Source organism: Perissodus microlepis, chromosome 3 (assembly GCF_051167445.1).
Source record: "Perissodus microlepis isolate ML-2025 ecotype Zambia chromosome 3, ASM5116744v1, whole genome shotgun sequence".
Classification (NCBI taxonomy): domain Eukaryota; kingdom Metazoa; phylum Chordata; class Actinopteri; order Cichliformes; family Cichlidae; genus Perissodus; species Perissodus microlepis.
In genome coordinates this window covers 5,714,670-5,720,669 of record NC_140463.1, presented here as the reverse complement: position 1 = coordinate 5,720,669, position 6,000 = coordinate 5,714,670, and positions in this window count along the sequence as shown.

Genomic DNA, 6,000 nt, shown 5'->3' with positions numbered 1-6,000 from the left:
AGCTTGTTTAGGGGGGTTTTCGGTGTAAAAATAAGTTTTCTTCCCACGCACAACGGACGCTAATGTTTTTGTCACGTTTTATGGAATCAAACTCAAAGTAAGGTCAGTACTTCCACGCTTTAAACGCTGCACGCTCATACTCTCTCCCGCACTCGATATATGATCCTTTGTTGATCTGCACACAGCTGTTGTCACGCACGTCGCACTCGCTTACGTCACTGTCATGAGACATTCTCGCAAAAAAATCACGGTTTTAGTAACGCAGTAACGCAGCGTTCCTACGGGAAAGTAACGGTAATCTAATTACCGTTTTTGCAATAGTAATCCCTTACTTTACTCGTTACTTGAAAAAAGTAATCAGATTACAGTAACGCGTTACTGCCCATCTCTGGTTACATTCCTAGTTACTTCCATCAAAAGTAACTCAGTTACTTCAAGTTACTCGTTACTTTCAAAGTAACTAGTTACTAGGGAAAGTAACTTTGGTTTTACTCAGACTTCTCTTGTTAATGTGTTGCTAACTGGATACCCAGCAAGAGTGCCAGTCTTCTAGCTTGCTTACTTGCCACAAGTGCACTGTGCCACCTACCAAAGGAAAAAATAATGTGCATATTTCCACGAGAGAAATCCCACACCTGGACCGTCGCTGACCGCCACCATGATTCTAGCCTACGTTACAGCGCCATGTGCGCTTTTTACATCCAACACAAAAACTGCAGTCGTGGTGCTTTTGATTGTACTCAGAACTCGGAAATTCTGCCTTCTGAATAGGAAGATGTAGGTAACACCAGACTGCAGATGAGCTGCATACAGAGCTGGACTGGGACAAAAAATTGGCCCAGGCATTTTGACTAGAGACCGGCCCACCATTATAGCAAATATCATAAAGCCTTTGAATGAAAACAAACACTGTTGTGACAGTGATGTACACTGTTCTGATGGTATATATGCATCAATCTATCAATCGTTTGTTGTAAGACTCAGATAATTATTTATTAAAAGCTAGACATTTTAAATGAGAATAAGAAAGTATTTCCTTGTGCCCCCCTTTCCCTGTTAATGCCCTACCTGGCCCCCTGGCAAAACTTTGCTAGTTACCAGCACAGTTACCAGCTGTCAGCTACATAGAAAAGGATCCTGGTGTTATTTATCTCTCAGAAACAGTTCATAACTTCCCTTCAACTCATTCATGTGACCTAAAAGGTAAACCTGTTTCTCCATCACCTGTTCAGCTCTGATGATTCAGTAAGGACATCTCCTGGTTTCATCTTCATGTTTCCCTCTCACCACATATCCAAACCGACATCATGACCAGCAGCTTTACAGCTGTGGCTCCAGCAAACATCAGCTGATACTAGAAATTAATATTAAATAAATTCTAACAACAGCTGATCAAACGTGCTGCTGTTGTTTAACGCGACATCCGCTGGTTTCCTCTTTCTGGCGCAAAGTGGGCAATAAACAAACAAGAGAGAAAAGCCGATCAGCTGATCATTGATCAGTTTCATGATTAAAGTAGCAACAGGAGAGGGAGGGTGAGAGAATGAGAGAAGAAGAGGCAGCTGTGCAGCAAAGACACAGAATAACTCCAGCTTTGTGTCTTTTTCATTGTAGCTGAAGTCCGGGACAAACTGTTCCTTTTCACCTCAATACGAAACGCGTAATAATTTCTCTGAATACGAGACGATTCCGTTTTTTAGGGAACGGTTGGCAACTCTAATGATTAACCTATGAACAAAATAAAGTTCAACATCAGTAACATAGCACCCACCCAGCTGTATAGAAACCCCGTCATGCTAGCTAGCACGCAGTACGAAAAAGTCAGCATAACGAAAATAAACTCCAACTAAACTTGGTTTATATCTGACCAGATAGACTGCAGGTCATAACTTCTTACCTGAAGTTCAGTTCACCTGACACTCGGACGGGTGGCCGCTTCGGGTCTCTCCTCTTGCCTCCCCTTTCTCTCATCCACCTGCTGGCCTCCACCACTTGCTAATGTTACTGAATCTGTGGAAGCTCCGCGATGCCACCACACGAAGTAACGAATAACGAGCCTATCTAAATCCCAGTAACGAGTAACGCGTTCCTGATTTTGGCATAATAACTAGTTACCGTGCTCGTTACCACAATAATAACGTAGTTACTGTAACGCGTTACTTAATAACGCGTTAGTCCCAACACTGATAACAACACAACAACAAGTCTGAAGCCCAGGGTTTAGACATGACTCACACAGAGTAGAGACCAGTCAGGAATCATATTATAATATCCACTCTAGAGCGAACAAAGGCAGGTGTTTACTAACCAAAGAAATCTACAGACGGAGGTTAAGTTTGCATCATTTCTATACAGTCAAAGTCAATAGAAAATTATGTTAAATGATGATGAAGTGAGTGAACCAGGCCACAGAGAAATCTGATCCCAAACACTGATTCAGGTAGATTATAATAAACTGATAATACAGATATATTTCTCATTCTAATCCACAAATAGAAAGTACTTCATGTGTTGGTCTGTGGGGCATCTCTGATCTCTGGTGTCAAACAAAACCCTCCATTTGAATTTCATTTTGAAGAAGAACACAAAGCTGTAGAGACACAAATCTGCTGAGTCGGCGGGTAATAAGGGAAGATTTTCTCATCTAAATGTGCCAATGCTCGTCTGTCTCCATGTGTTAGGCCACCTGTGGATCACTTCCTAGTTAAAGGAAGACTCTTCTTAAATCTCTTGTTGTGAGAAGCAGCCCAGACCCACTGATGCACATGGGCACTCAGTCATGTATCAGAGTGGGTAATAAGGTGGAATAAGAAACCAGCAGTAAAACCCTGCATGAACAGACATCTGCTCCAAGCACAGAGACACGTTTTCAACAATGTATTAGCTATTATTGGTTTATGCATGCAGCTGCAACAGATGTTGTACAATGGTCATGATGTAACTGGAGCTGGACTGGACCCACTCAAGGTAACTGCAGAGAATCACTGGAAAAACTTATTTCACAAACTTCTGAATTCAAGCAGATCCATCAAATATACAGGGCTCCTTTTTACCAGCATGTTATAGAATAACTGTGGTCGGCCTGAAAAATAACTATGAACTCATCATTTATTTAAATGCAGACTCCCATTCTGCTTTTACAACATCTGATTATTGTCCACATGAACTGGACTGAATGTGATTGGTGTGAGTAGTTGGAACTGTGACATCAATGGTGTCTCTGCCTCCTCTCTTAAACACAATTAGTCTCTTTAATTCTGACTGAAACTGAAGTCAAGTAAACACAACTACACATATTTGTATAGAAAGCTCACACAGTCACTTTCACTTTAGAATGAAAGAGTAAACTGAATGAATGTGTCGGCTTTATAATGTGCATGTTTCTCACAGAGGGGACAAAAGCCACACAGGTCAGGTTTCACAGAGCTACAGGATGGAGCTTAATCCCAAACTAGTTCAAAGCACTGACATCAAGTTATGAAGAGCAACATGTTTCCTTGGTCCTCTGTCCCAGAGTGCAGTCTGTACCTCTATCCTGGATGATCCTTGTGGCCTTTGGGACACACTCAGGATCCAGAATGACTCCACCTGAAATGAAGCTCAAAGGGAAAAAAGGCTTTGACTGAGCAGCTCAACTTCCAGTTATGCTGCTCTTTACAATACATTATAAAAGTTCCCCCTTTTTTCACTCTTCACACAAATATTTGAAATATAATTTGATAAAAACAGCCGTTGGTTTTTCAGAAGATGGATTTGTAATTAAAACTATTTAACAGTTTGAAAAGATTTTCATATTTCTAAATGACACAGCTGCTCTTAAAAACTGCATTTCTTCTATTAAAGTTCAGTTTTATTTACACAGCGCCAAATCACAACAACGGTCGCCTCAAGCTGCTTTATATTGTAAGGTAGACCTACAATAATACATACATGAGCAGCACTTTGGCAACAGTGGGAAGGAAAAACTCCCTTTTAACAGGAGTTTGAAAAACTGCAAATCCTTTCATGAGTCTGCAGTTGTTCAGTTTGGATTTAAATCAACATTTGTTTTTATAAAATCAAATGTAAAGATGATGCCTGCTAATGGGCGAGGACGTGCTGTCTAGTGCAGCATTACTGTAGCTGCCTACGTGCCTGGAAGCTCAGTTTACTGTCTGCCTTTAATCCACAGGAATCAAACGATTCCAGGGAGATGCTGATTTACAGGTGAACACAAAGCTGCGTCCAATCTGCTGATGCTGATGTAAAACCATGTCAGGTGGAGTTTCATGTGTGAGTTTAGTGTGTGGGGTGATTACGGTCTGTGGGCTGGTGCGGCTTGGATGAGGAGGGAGGACATAGAAGACGATTAGAGAAGAACATGGGGGGAGCGTCACGTTTAGTTCAAATAAACAGCTGAACATTGAGCAGCTGAACAATGAATCATTGATGTCACACATTTGTTACTGTGGTTGGAGCTGTTTTTGCAGGCTAACAAATATTGCTGTAAATGCACTCGTGTCTTCAGCACTCGCAGAAAGAAGGTGTGCAGATTTAGCCGCAGGCAGCCATGACGTGATGTGCATCAGACAAACTGCAGTGACAGGAAATCTTGAACTTCCACTAGAAAAGGTCTCTATAAGCTGCTGGGAGGAGTTTTACCAAATGAACTCAGCAGAACGTCTCATGACTGGAATCTGCTCCAAGGTTAATAAAGATCAACTCTTTGTTTTTGCTGTTTGTGTTTCTGTAAGTGGACAAGCTGTTTGGTTTGACACAGCAGGGCTGAGCAGAAGGATCATCTGTGTGGAAAGAACATCAACACAAATATCTGCAGTTCTAAGGGCTGAAAGAAGAAAAACAATCTTTACAATCACTGACATGAAATGAGTCCATTCAACAACTTTTTGAACTCGCTGTATCAAAGGACCAAGTTGTGTGATGACAGGCCAGCAGTGCTGTGCACTACCAAGTAAATCCATGAGCAGTGTTGCTCATATCAATACTAATACTGCTCTGTTTCACTTCTAATGGCAGTATATGTATGTATGTGTAGGGGAGAGCAGTGTGTCAGGATTTATGAGATGAAGCATCATCAATGTTCTGAACACATTTTAATGACACTAAATCACTGTGATGTTCACATTCTGCAACAATTAGTTAACACAATAAAAACACAGCTTTGAGCTTTTTTGGACACCTTGAATATAAATGTGCGTCTCAGTAAAACACAACGTGCTGCAGGCTACAAATAAAATAGGTGTGATAGTCACACTAAAAGCTTCAGACAGTTTTCATTGTGCATGTTTGACCTACTTTGTTTTCCCCCCAAATATTGATGTAACACAGTCCAGTGTCTGTATAATGAACCTAGAGCATAGAAACAAAGTCTCAGTCCCATCACACTAGTATTGATCCAACACCAATACCAGCGTTGGTATCTATTCGCCACCTTTAAGCTCCAATTCATGCCTTTATTGAACAACTAATTCCTGCCTGTTCAAATGAAGTTCCTGCAGGAAGCTTTAAAAGGAGCAACATGTCAGTCTGTCACACTAACACATGCTGGAGCAGCTATTCATATTTAACATGCACATATTGTTCACAACCAAACAAAGCGCTGCAGTTCTCCCTCTCTGTGAAGCAGCACAGTTACATGGAAAAGATAAAGCCTACAGTGGACAAGCTACTGATCTCAGATCTGTAGGTGATGACAGAGAGCACATTTGGCTGTGCATTTATTAACACTGGGAACTGTGGGAACCAGTAGAAGAAGAAGGCTGCTTGATGATATTAAGGTAAGTGTGGAAACTTCTTCACGCTGAGCATTTAAAGCCTGCTCGCTGCTCAGGTTGTGAGTGTGTGTGTCCTCACTCATCAGGAGTGTGTGAAGCTTTCATGTGCATCCATCCATCTGTTCCTGCATCAGTGTGTGTGTCCTCTATGAAAAGCTTGAGAGCTCCTCAGACCGTGCACACACACACATGAAGACCAGGCTGTGTCACAAAGTTTACACGTTTG